Source organism: Cryptomeria japonica, chromosome 2, assembly GCF_030272615.1.
Source record: "Cryptomeria japonica chromosome 2, Sugi_1.0, whole genome shotgun sequence".
Classification (NCBI taxonomy): domain Eukaryota; kingdom Viridiplantae; phylum Streptophyta; class Pinopsida; order Cupressales; family Cupressaceae; genus Cryptomeria; species Cryptomeria japonica.
Genome location: NC_081406.1, coordinates 137821016 through 137835535, shown reverse-complemented (window position 1 = coordinate 137835535; position 14520 = coordinate 137821016). Strand labels below are relative to the sequence as shown.

The window sequence follows — 14520 nt, the reverse complement described above, 5'->3', positions numbered from 1 at the left end:
TAACAAAAAGACATCCTCAAAGTCAGGTTATTGGCAATATAGATGCAGGTATTTTGACTAGAAGAAGGGCAAAAACAACTGAATAGGCAAATGGTTGAGCATTATTGTTTGGTAACTTATTTCGAACCCAAAAATGTTTCTGATGCTTTATCTGATGAATGTTGGTTGAATGCAATGAAAGATGAAATCAGTCAAATAGAGAAAAATCAAACTTGGGAGTTAGTGCCTAGGCCAGATGATAAAAATGTGATAGGAGGCAAATGGGTCTTAAGAAATAAGCTTGATGAATCTATAAGGGTTGTTAGAAACAAAGCTCATTTTTTTTGTAAGGGTTATGCTTAGCAGGAAATAATAGACTTTGGTGAAACATTCGCACTTGTAGCTAGATTAGAATCAATCAAAATCTTTCTTGCATACTCTTGCTATAAAACTTTAAAGTTTACCAAATGGATGCCAACACTTCCTTTCTGAATGGTTATCTTGATGAAGAAGTTTATATGGAACAACCGAAAGGTTTTGAAGTTACAAATAAACCTAATTATGTATATAGGTTAAAGAAAGAACTCTATGGCCTTAAACAGGCTCCAAGAGCTTGGTACTCTAGACTAGATAACCATCTTACAACAAATGGATTTACTAAAGGTAATGTAGATAGCAACTTATATGTTAAAGTCAAAGGTAATGATATCTTAGTGGTTGAGATATATGTAGATGATATTATTTTTGGCTGTAATAATGATTCCTTATCCAAAAAGTTCTCTAAAATCATGGAATCTAAGTTTGAAATGTCTATGTTGGGGGAACTGACATTCTTTCTTGGTCTTCAAGTGATACAACTTCAGCAAGGTATCTTCTTGTCACAAACCAAATATGTAAAAGACATGATTAGAAGATTTAATACAACAGACTGTAAACCAATCAACACTCCAATGGAGACAGGTTGTAAGTTGACCAAATCTGATGGCTCACCTGAAGTAAACCAATCAGAGTATAGGTCAATGATTGGAAGTCTATTATATTTGACTGCATCTCGACCAGATTTAATGTTTGCAACATGTCTAGTCTCACACTTTCAATCTGCACCTAAACAATCTCTTTTGAATGTTGTAAAATGGATCTTTAGATATATTCAAGGCACACTAGATTATGGTCTTTGGTATCCTCGCAATAATGATTTCACTCTTGTTGGTTTCACTGATTCTGATTGGGCTGGCTGTCTAGATGATCATAAAAGCACTAGTGGAGTTGCCTTCTTTCTTGGTGATTGTCTTGTTGCCTGACATAGTAAAAACAAAGATTGCATCAATCCGTCCACCACAACGTTTGAATACATTGCAACCACTGCATGCTGTACACAACTGATATGGATGTCTCATCAAATTACTGATATGGGCATTTATGTAGCTAAACCTATTTCAATTTATTGTGACAATACAAGTGCAATTAATCTTTCTAAAAATCTAGTTATGCACTCTCGCACTAAACATGTTGCCATCAAACTCCATTTTCTATGAGACCGAGTGTTGGCTAATGAGTTTCAGTTAGTATTTGTACCTTCACAAGCCCAAGTTGCTAATATATTTACAAAATCTCTATCTAAAGACACATTTGAAAGGCTCCGAGATAGGTTGGGAGTTCTCTCTCAATCTTCTCTTCTCAGATCCTGCACATATTAAGGGGGAGCATAGCTCTCCATAAGAAGCACTTTGTTGCTTTGTCCCTTTGTCCTTGAGACAAAAAGGGGGAGAAACATTGTTATCTTGACAGTATTCTGCATTGGTATCTTGGCAGTTTTGGTAGCTTGACAGTATTGGTATCTTGACAGTAATCTGCATTGGTTGACAATAATCTGTTTTGGCATCTTGACATGTTTTGGCATATTGATATTATTGGCTATCCTATATATTGCAGTCTTGTAACATTGACATGTTGTGGCATATTGATATTATTCATTGACATATCTTGGCAGATTGATATTGCTATTTTGCAAAGATTGCTTTGGTTCTTGACAGTCAGATATTTTGGTGTTGGTATCTTGTCTACTGATCTTGACAGTGATCTTGGCATTTTTTTTCTTGACTTGGCATCGATATTCGATACTATGGTCATACTTGATACTGCATATTTGACAGGCTTTATTATTTGACAGGCTTTATTATTTAATAGGCTTTATTATTGGCAGTGGTTATAAAGTGATATATTACTGTGGCATACTTTTATCAACAGGTCATTGTTGGCATGGTTTTTGCCATCAAGGACAAAGTGGGAGTTTGTTGACCCCATTTTGACCTTGATGCCAAAAAGTATGCATCGTGGCTAAACTTAATCATGGTTCATTTTGAATCTTATCCATCATAAGTGGTTGCATGGCAGTAAAAGGTGAGTGAACAGGTTGTTTGACTAAGCACTTAAAATGCTTGGATATTATTATCCACGTGGGAGGCATTGTGTTATGGATTTGAAATGAAGTTCATTTTTATTCACGGACGCTAAAAGTCTTGGTTAAGTTTGAAAAGAAATAAAGGCTTTATCTTTTTCTGTGTTTCTTCCACACCTCAAACCCTAGCTGTCGTCGTGAACTATTCTGTGATTGCAAAGCTTATCTTTGAGGCTGCACTTGTGGGTTTTCTGCTATGTTAAACATCTCAGTTCAAGCTATCTTTTGGTGGTATTTTCGGCTTTGTTTCTTGGGATAATGTGATTTTTTGTGGGATTTACTACAGTCCTCTTCAGGTGATTCTTGGTTAACAATGACAGGTAATATCTTCTACATTTCATTGTCTATTTCGTTTATTTCACAAAGGCAGTGCAAAGAACAAAATGGGGAAAGTTTACAGTTACTCTTTGGTGGTTTTCCGAATCTGTTATCCACGCTTGCTTACATTTCTATTATGATCGTTTATTTTGTTTCCTTCCGCATTTTGGAAATCAGAATGCTAGTGTTTGTTAAGAGTAATCATTATTTACAATATCCTCTTTCAAATGTATACAGAGCATTTACATTTCTTTTAACAAAACAACAAAACAGTTGGTATAACTATGTGATCCGTTTTCAGTTGTATTTAGTTTTAACCCTAACGCAGGTTTGAAAACCCCACTTAAAGGGTTTCTCATGAAGACTTATGGTGATATAAAATTTGTGTGATTTTCTTGAAAGGCAGAGAGTGTGAGAGAAAAAAATAGCATTTTTCAACATTATTAAGACTGAACGTATTTATCAGAAATATTCTTGTATGCATGGATATACACACAGAAAACAATGTGTTTCTGATTCAGAGATTGAGATTAAATTTACTCTTTTTGTTTGAAGTTGAAAAAGACTTCCTTATAGTTGGAACAATATTTTATAGTGCTCAATTTTTTCTCGCTCCAACCATTGATAACCTTGTGATTACAATACTCTGTAATTTCAAGGCTGCCATTGATTGAAACTTGAGATTGTAGAGGAACAGGGGTTGGTGCTCCTTGAACAATGTACAGGGTTGGTTCTCTTTGAAATAATAAAAGGAATCATTTGGCAAGTTGTTTTTCTACCCCAAGAGGGTTTTCCACTCATGAAATCTTTGTGTCATGTGTCAAATGTGTTTTATATGTTCCATTAGTTGATCAGCGCTGATACTTTCAGTTATCCTGTTTATTATGTGTTTATCTATTGCTCATTTTATTGTGTTCTTAAAATCAAGTCAGGAACTTTATCTATTTTCAGTTAGATCATTATTGCATATTAAGTCAATAAGTTTAGCACAAAAGGATTACTCAATCAGTTAATATTGAATAATCTGAAATGAATGCTTGCATAAAGATTTTGTGTATAATTCACATCTCTGAAGAAACTTTTATATTTTGGTCATAAAGTATAACTTATCATATAATGAGTCAAAATTTTATAGACTCTGAATCACCCCCTCTCAAAGTCTACCCACTTCCAACAAAATGACCATGTCTCAAAGATATATTCACAACCCATCCTTGACAAAATGTCTTCTAGGTTTATTACAGTCACTATCTTTTTAATGGTTTCTAGCACTTACTAGGTTTATTACAGTCACTATCTTTTTAATGGTTTCTAGCACTTACTTCAGGTTCTGTACATAACTCTCATTGCACTATTTCTACTTTATTTCCTAGGGCTGTCATGCTTTCTCACTGTGTATTCATGGAAGACATATTGTCATAATTCTTCCTGTAAACTTCATGACCCTTCATATCATCATTGTCACATATCAACGATATGGCTTTTCTCCTATCGGCTAAGGGGTGCAAGTACTAGTTTATGAAGAAAAGAAGAACAGGTACGATGGGACTGCCCGCGCATGAGACTCATTTTCTTCCTATCAAGTCATCTAAATTTTCTCTAACTTTTTAAGCACGCTTGTCCGTCAAGCAATGTGGAAACAGATGAATATGACGAAACGTCTATTCGATGATTATTTGATTGGAGTGCCAAGATAAGAATATTAATAATGGTATACGGAAATATTATAAATCTTGATACTGCCATAGGCAAGTTCATATTAGCCGTTGGATTGAAGTCCTATAAATTGGAATGGTTGGCAATCCTCACCATAACATAGAGAAAAATCCTCCTCGCTCAAAAGAATACTACAGCTATGGGTTACATGTATGTTTGGACAGAGGTTACATATGGCTCATAAGCACCCTTCTATTCGCCATAACAGTACACAGCTAGATCAAATTCCTATGACTATGGCGTTTATTACCACTGATGAAAAAGGCATCACAAGGCGCATTGGGAATCATCACCCCAACTTGTGGGATCATGATTTCTTACAATCTCTCCCTAGATCTTATGACGTATATTACTTTACTATGCTTAAGTTTCTTAAGAGTTATCTTGCTGTTAAGTCTTCATTTGTTTTTGTCTTACTGCTTTTAATGATCTGTGCAGACTCCCCGTTATGGTGAACGTGCTGAGAAGCTGATTAAGGAGATAAAGGGCATGATCAATGTCATTCATTAAACTCTTCATCTGCAGATGATCTCTATAAACGTCTTTCAATGGTGGATGATGTACAACGCCTTGGAATTGATGACCGCCATTTCCAGACTGAAGTAAAAGCAGCTCTTGACTATGTTTACAGGTTTTCTTGTTTCTTCAAGTGAATACTTACAACTACATTGTAGTGTGTATTTCTAATAATAGCTAAGAATTGTTTGAATAGCAGGTATTGGGATGATATGAATGGGATTGGGTGTGGTAGAGAGAGTCGTTGCGTGGATCTGAACACCACAGCCTTGGGTTTTCGAATTCTTCGCCTGCACAGATATGGCGTGTCTAGTTCAGGTGATATATGGAATCACTAAATCTGAAAACATTTACATTAAAGATATTAGGAAAATGGTAAGATAACTATAATCATTGTTTTGTTCGAATATATTATTTTGGAAAGGGTAAAGGGTCACTATTATAATTAAACTATGAGTTTGGTTTCAATCTTATAAATTGAATTTCTAAAATAAAATAAAATTTCTTAGAAGTACCAAGCATTAATATTAGATATACTTTAGGTTATATTAACAATGGATGAAGTTGCTTCTAACTTAATATTGTAGCAGTTACATCACTTCAAAGATAAGGATCGACAACTGTTGTATTCAAACAATCAATCAAATGAGAAAGAGTTTAGAAGCATTCTAAATTTATTTAGAGCTTTAACCATTGCATTTCCTGGGGAACAAGCTTTGGATGATGCCAAAGCCTTTTCTACTACATATTTAAAACGAGTTCTTTCAAACATTAATAATACTAATCTTTCAAAAGAGGTATCATCCAGTCCCATTAAAAAAAATTTCATATTGGTCTTATGTGTTGGTGCCCAAAACCACAGATTGGAAAACCCAAAGACTTGCCAATTCCTTAGGAAATCCAATCAGCCTTGGCCAACGAACAGGGATGGTCGAAGACCAAATCCCTCTGCACTTCAGGCTCCACAAGACCTAGGCAGGTGTACCCTTCCCTCTCAAGCACAAAAGAGTTATTTAAATGTGGATTTAAGCCTCTAAGCAAGTTTACACAACTAGCAAATTAATGTTCTGCAACTATGCTATATCATGTGCTTTAGCTGAATACTTTGAAAACTAAAAACTGAATATGAATAAAAGTGTATGTTAAAGATATTGTATATTGAAAATGAAATGCTTTCAGGACTTGAATGAAATCTGCAAGGATTAGTTCAAATAGGATATGGAAGAATGTTTCTCTGTCAAGGACCTTGAATGCATACAGATCAGGACCTTAAAAGATAAACAACATACCAGTGCCTCTTATCCAAGGGTATATATGACACTTTGTTGACAGAAAATTCTATCAAACTCAAGAGACAATTTCTCATCAACTATGAAGGCTTAGTATGTGTTACACAAACAATAAGAACCAAATCTTTCATTTAATGCAACAACATGTGACTCACATCATAGAAAATCTATTAAACAGATTTATCAAGAGGACAAAGATAATCATCAACACAAGAATGTACGCAATATTTGAAAAGAGACAGTGAACCTTGTATAAATTGATCTTTCAGAAAATAATTGCACACATAAGCTGCACTTATAGATACTCCATTACACAATGATTGCTCAAAATGATACTTCCATTCCTATAGACTTCTCCAATACAAACATCCCATAGCCCCTACTAGCAGCATGATAGATTGTGAATTGTCCTTCGATTGTTCAAATTCAAAACTTTTTTCCGACGCATTTTTATGTCAGGGTCAGTCAGGAAACAATTAAAAAGTATATCAAAACTTCTCTGATCCTTGTGAAATCGCTCAAGGTCACAATCCCATATACCAACAAACATTTCACCAACCGATTTCTTGAGATCATTACTGAGTGCAAATATTTTGATTACCAAAGTTGACAAATTTTCATTTCTAAAAATTTCACTGGTGTAAACATTTGAAAGTTGCTTTTGAGCCTGCTTTCAAAAACATATCAGATGGGTTGATGAAGGTTTGAAACCTGAAACATAACTTCATTTTCATACATAGAATCACAAAAACCAATTCATCTGATAAGAAATCTATCCAGCTAAAAGATAATAAACTCCAAAAAGAGCTCCTGACCAATGTTGTCATCCTGCAACAACAAATCTATACAAACTTCATTTGGTTTTAGCCAATGAAAAATAGTAAATAGATTCACAGTACTTTGAAATCTGGAACATGGCTTCATTGAGATGCAAATAATATAAGCAAAAAATTAGTTTGACCTGAGGGCTTAACGGAAAAGAGCTATCAATGCCTAAATATGACCTTTCTGATAAAATTTCAATTCATAACTTATATGTTCTAAGAAAGTGCACATAAATTAGCCTCAAGAGAAATAGAAATTGTAATTGAGAGGATCTACAATTTGGCAAAGAACATACTTATGATATACAAAACACATATGAACACTTAAATTGACATAATAATGCTTAGGTGAGAAGAAATCATGATTCGAAAAGACGTACCTGGAATGATTTCGCCTTTGCAACCATATACATACCTGGAAATCGACCACCTTGTTCATGCATCAAAGTAGGTTGCAGGGAACTCAGAGTGAATAGATACTTGATCTAAATAATTGCAGAGAGAGATTTGCTTCCTAGTATGAATCTGGAACTTTAATTTTAAGGGTCCAACACTATGAACCCATTTATCAATTAAGATTATAATTTATGTGATGCAACATATAAAGTTCAATCTAGAGTATGGTTGGTACACCAATGTGACTAGGTTGGATGCAAGGACTTATATTGACATATATGGAGATGCCAAGAACACATAAAAGTAGTTTTTATAGCTTGTAGCATATTTATCTCTTCCAAATTCAAAACCTTAAAAAGTTTACATAAAAGATTTTATTTTATTTTAATAAAACATAAAATTGAATGTTTTGAGTATGCTTGAATATCTTTAAAATATTCTAACATTATAACTTTGGAATTGGTGTAGTATTTTTAACTCAAAGCTTTTAGAACTAGCAAAGTTGGACTTCAATATGCTCCAGTCAATGCAGCAACAAGAGGTTCAAATTCTCTCAAGGTAAGTTTTTTTTGTTATGCAAGATACTCTCTTAGTTTGAAGCTTAAATGATCTAAAATATACTCTATAGTTGAATAATTAGAAAATCATGTTAATTTACCAATGTGTCTGCATTTTAGACAGTGGATAGAGTCTGGTCTAGCTAAACTAGAGTTTTCTCACCATTGCCATGTGGAATATTACTTTTGGGCAGCTGGAGTATGTGCTGAACCTAAATACTCAAATTTTAGAATTGGATTTGCAAAGATGTGCACACTTGCCACTATTTTGGATGATATTTATGACACTTATGGAACTTTAGAGAAACTTAACTCTTCACACAAGCCATTAAGAGGTATGTATTTACTTATATTGATGAATTTGGATGAGTTAAAGGAAGATAGTAATACATATGCATGCTAAAAACATAGTTATTTTATGTAGAGGCCATGATGTCCATCTAACCAACTAATAGATTTATTAAAACATATCATATTTTTAATTAAATTGATAGATAGAAAGATATACATAAGTTGATCTAGCTTTCCATATTTTTTATGTACTTTCCAAAACATATTTCTTTAGACATCAATAATAGTAAAAAAATTAATATTTTTATGTATTGATAGATAGAAAGATAGACATGCGTTATGGTAACAAATTATCTTATTCTTTATGAAAGGTGGGATTTAGCATCCTTGGAAGGACCTCTAGAATTTATGAAAGTAGCATTCAAGGCCTTTGATGAGGGTGTGAGGTATTGGAGTTGAGAAAATACAACACCATAGGAGCCCAAATGATCTATGCAAGCTGAAAAACCTATTACAAGGAGAAGCAAGGAAGCAAATCATAGAAGGAACAAAAACACAAGAAAAATATGCTCCAAAAATGTATTGTCAATAATAATCCTTCTTCATACAATGAAAAGAAAGAACTCAACCTTTAATAGGTCAAGAAACCCTAAAAGGGAAAACCTAGGTTTGCACATAATAATTAATTATATGCACCTAAAGTTAGCTTAAGTGTAAAAGAGATAAAGGGAACTTAAATAATTAAACATATATTGTTTAATTAATCAAGTAAATACCCGAATACTCTAACACCTCCCCTTAAGATAGACTTAGGGAGAAGCTAAAACCTAAAACAGCTACTGAAAGCAATAAAGATGGGTCCCAACAACAAGGCCTGATCAGGTACCCAAATACAATAAAATCTCTATGAACTGGAGAAATAGAGAAAACCACATGGGAACAAAACTCTACTCCAAAAAGAGATGGAAAAGAACACCACTGAAGCATGAAGAACTTACAAACTCTGTCAAAGAATAACTGTTGATCTGAAGAACCTCCACTGAAATAGAACATGACCAGGTAGAGAAGACTATAATCTGTATGAGTGCCCTCAAATAACACTACTCAAATCAGAAGGAAAACAAGGCAAACAATTGAAATCGAAGATACAGATGGCATGAAAACACCAAATCCTGAAGAACTGATCAATCAAACCACGGAAGCATTAGAACCAACAGGATAAACCTCCTCATAATGCAGAAGTGGGAGAGGGATAGGAACACTGAAAAGGACAGCCAAGAAGAACTGCATGACGAAGAACCAGAAACATCAAAGGTGCTGAGACAAGTACATGGTGTCATGGAAGGAACACTCACTTGACACACATCATGAGGTGAATGTCATGGAAGGAACACTCATTGGACAAAGGCAGATGGCAAACAAGGCAAACATCAACCCCCTCATGGCACTTTATCAATAGTGCATGTACAACAAGGCACAAGATGTGCATGATCCCAAGTAAATAATGCATGATGGCACTTTATCTTAGTGCATTTGCATAAATATAATACTACAATGATAAGAAGACTGGAAATAGAAACGAGAACCAAAATAGAGACATCCTACATAGAGAAGAGATCCCGGGACCTGAAACAACCAAGATATCCACCAGAGTGCTGAAAATAAAAAAATTGAATAAAATATGCCTAGAGCAAAAAGAAAGTATACAACACACGCTTTCCAAAAATATAAAGTTTTCAAAAAACGGAGTTCAGATGCTCATTCTATGTCTCCTGGAGTGCAAAAATAAGATCTCACTTTGACTATAAAAAACACATAGTCAAACAGCAAAATTGGAAAAAATTACCAACATGACGAGGTCGGGCTTGGAATCAGCTTTCCAACGCCTATTCGTTTTCAAAAAAATGACTCCGTATGCCCAAGATATGGCCAAAAAACCAAACCCCCCCCTAAAAGAGACAAAAAAGGAGGTCTGGTGGTTGTTCGAGCGAAGGAGGCCAGGGAGCGGCGCTCCAGTGGCACACGGGTGGAAGGGAAGTGGTAGGCCAGTAGCCAGGCGAGGAAACCAGTAGGTGGAGCTGGTCGGGCGCTGGAGCCGGCTGGGCAGTCGAGCGGCAGAGGAGGCCGGGCCGAGCGGGGGCCGCTGGGGCAGTGGGGCCAGCAGCTGCGGCGAGGGTAGGGGGCTGCAAGCGGCGGCGGCTGGCGGTGCCGGAAGGGCTGCTAGGTGGCTTTCGGGGAATGGAAAGGAGGGGACCGGCTGGGACGGTGAGAAGGGGCCGGCCTTGAAAAGTGTCATGGTTCGTACTTACATCGGTAGGGGTCCCACTGTACCCTGCGTATCGTGGGAGCCCCAAAAATTAAAAAAAAATTTAATGCCTTTTTCCTTTTGATTTTTTTAAAGATTTTTTTGATAAAAAAAATCAAAATCCAGCCTGCATGCCATAAAAAGGCAAAATATTTTTTTTATTTTTTATTTAAATTTTTTTTTTCTCAAACTGCGTGCCAGGGCCATACGACCTAGATCTGGAGAAAAAAATACTCCCAGAGGCTCAAGAACCAAAATAGGTCAAATTTTATATGACCATAGGGGTTTTCGAGCCTTCTGAGCACTATGGTGAGGTCTATTTATGCCCAAAGTGCTCATAAAAAATGTCAAACCCTAGGTACATAAAAAATTCCTGAAACCCCAAATCTGCTTCCAAAGCAAAAATTCTCAAAACAAGAACAAGTAGTTGCAGATCTGAAGCTCTGATACCATATTGGAGTTGAGAAAATACAACACCACAGGAGCCCAAATGATCTCTGTAAGTTGAAAAACCTATTACAAGGAGAAGCAAGGAAGCAAATCACAGAAGGAACAAAAACACAGGAAAAATATGCTCCAAAAATGTATTGTCAATAATAATCCTTCTTCATACAATGAAAAGAAAGAACTCAACCTTTAATAGGTCAAGAAATCCTAAAAGGGAAAACCTAGGTTTGCACATAATAATTAATTAAAATAATTAATTATATGCACCTAAAGTTAGCTTAAGTGTAAAAGAGATAAAGGGAACTTAAATAATTAAACAAATATTGTTTAATTAATCAAGTAAATACCCGAATACTCTAACATGAGGGACATGGCTTGACAGGTTGAAAGAGCTCAAGGCAGGGACACACTTGACTATGCATGTAAAGCTGTATGAATTTATACTTACTTTTTTATATGTGTAATTAATATTATACTAATAGAGAATATATCAACACGAAACTTAATTCTACTAAGATATTCATTTCACTAAATTTTTTGATCTTGAATGCATCTTCATTACTACTTATATCTCATTTATAATTCATTAAAAGTATAAATCACTATAAAACGAGAAACATTTTAAAATATGCTTTTTAAATTTAAAAAGGAAATAAATTATATCATAATCTATGTATACTATTCTAAATTTTTTTGAAATATTGACCTCTTCTATCCTCGTATGTAAAGAGAATGCTTTGATATATTAATTAATTATATTTTCTAATAGAAATTTATATTAATATAAAAAAATATTTTTAACTTATTTATACGATGTTAGTAAAAGCTCATTTTATTCATATTATTATTAGTAGACTTAATCCTTTATTTTAATATGATTTATCTTTCTATAATTTTTTATTTTATATAAATTCCTAACCATATATTTTCATTTAGCAAATGATGGTTAGTAATCAAACCAAAAACAATCCTTGAAATATCATGAGGAAGTAATCTAGCCCCTCCACTAAGGAGGTAATAAGAAACAAATCCAATTGTGTGATTGCCTCCATCGTAGTTGTAACATGATGGTAGCATTCCTTGATTAATATTCTAGTGAAAGTAACTCTTCCTAGTAACACTTCTTAGCTTTTTGACTATATCTTATCAACACATAAATATCTCTAATTTAATTTTATTCATATATGAGTACATAAGAAAATTTTATTGTGAAAATAAAACCTAGAGAATTCACATTGAACATAACATAATCTCTATCTTTTTTGTTAGAAATTAAAAATTGTAACAATATAACTAGGCCATGGTCATGTATTTCTAGACATGTAGACCATTAGTAAAGTAATCCTATATTAGATGGATTAAATACATAATGAATACACTTCAAATCATTCTCTAAAATGTGGGCAAGCCCAAAATAGTTTTTTTAATAAATCCAAGTCTTAGTAAGCTATATAATTATAATCTCCCAAACCAATTTTTATATTTTTATATTTTTATATTAAGCTAAATCTCTTAATGGACTAGAAACCAAATAATATAAGAAATCTTAGGATAGCTCATATGAAACCAAGTGAAAAAGAGGAATTTATTTTTAAAAAAGGTTCATGGTATATTTCCTAGATTTAATGTTAAAATTCTATAATTACTCAATATATTAAAATACAAATAATTCCAGTGTTTTATTTGAAAATAATCTGATTGCACTTTATCAAAAAAATATTCCAAATTAACTATTTAATTTTATAGTAGAATAATAAATACATTTAATTTAAGATTTATAATTAGTATTTGAATAAAAAAATAGGTTTCTATATTTTAAAACATTTTGTTTCTTATGCATCTTTACATCTTAGTAATCCTAGCACACAAGGTGGAATAATTAATTCAGATTATGCACCTTAATATTTAATATTGAAGAATATTAGCTATAGTGCTAATAAAAATGAATTTTGACATTTTAACCAAAATATTGAAAGCTATTATGAATATGTAATAGATATTTTTAGTTTTTATATTTTAATATATATTTAATAAATATAGATATAAATAATATTAATATGTTGGTTTTCTTTAACATTGTGAGGGTTTTAATTTTACCTTTTCTAAGTTGTATGGATACTTGACTGAAAATCACTTGGAAACTTATTTTAAGTACTTTTCATTATTAGTTTATTTATATTGAAGTATTAATATTAACTTGAAATATCGCTTACATACAGTGGGAAGTTTACATAGATTCTTATATGCAAAAAGTAACTTGGCTTTTTATGGGGTATATACCATCTTTGGAAAAATATTTAGAGAATGGAAAAGTAAGCTTTGCGTATCGTGTTGTGACCTTGCAACCTATCCTATCATTAAATGTGCCCATTTCTGATGATATTTAAAAAAAATGATTATCCATCAAAGTTTAATGATCTTTTATGCTTAACCACTAGACTAAGAGGTGACACAAAGACTTTCAAGGTATGTTTCAAATTTAGATAATTCAAAATTTTAAATATGGTGTTTATTCATTCATATGATCATTTAATTTGATTTAAAGGTAGTTATTTTAAAATTTTACAAAAGTATAATGGTATTATGAAGGCTGAGGCAGATTGTGGAGAAGTGGTATCATGTATAACTTGTTATTTGAAAGACAATCCTAGATCTACAAAGGAGGATGCATTGGAGTATGTCAATTCTTTGATCAATGAAAAACTCAAAGAATTAAATTGGGAATACTTAAAACCTAATAATGTTCCGATAATCAGCAAAGATCATGCATATGCGCTATCAAAAGGTGTTCAACTTTTCTACAAAGAAAGAGATGGATTTAGTGTCTCAAGCATTGATATAAAGAGTCTTATTAGCAAAACCATAATTGAACCTATACTTATGTGACTTTTTAGTTAGGTTTTATATAAATTAACAAGAATGAATTTTTAGTAGGTCATATCTTTGTGTCTATAATGGTTGGTTGGTTCTTGTGTAGGTGTAGGTAGTTTCGGCTACTGGTTATGTCTTTAGTCCTTTTTGTGTTTAGTGGTCTTTTGTTATGCTATGTTTTGGACTCCTTTTGCTAGGTGTACACTCCTCATGCGCCCTAGGTGGCACATTTTAGTGGATATGTAAAGGTACGAGCCTATCCCGCTTTTTATTAATCGAAACAAGAATGATATCCTTTTATATACATGATCTATAATAATCAATCTATTTTACTAATTCTTTATGTGCACGATGGTTGTACACAATTGTGTGATACTAAAATTCGAAAGTTTTCTTGAAAATAAAATATACTCACAATTTTTTATGGATATATTTTTCATGTTATTGGCATCTCATTCATAATTTCATTTGAATATGTGTACATATGATTAAAATTGATTTACTATAATATTTATATTCGAAAAATATTTTAAATCATATATAGATTTAAAAT

General features: G+C 33.1%; 1 pseudogene; it reads left to right on the top strand.

Annotated features, from left to right (window-relative positions):
* LOC131073198 (alpha pinene synthase, chloroplastic-like) overlaps nt 1–13982 on the top strand; it is a 77718-nt pseudogene extending 63736 nt beyond the window's left edge.
* Nucleotides 13983–14520: the final 538 nt, after the last annotated feature.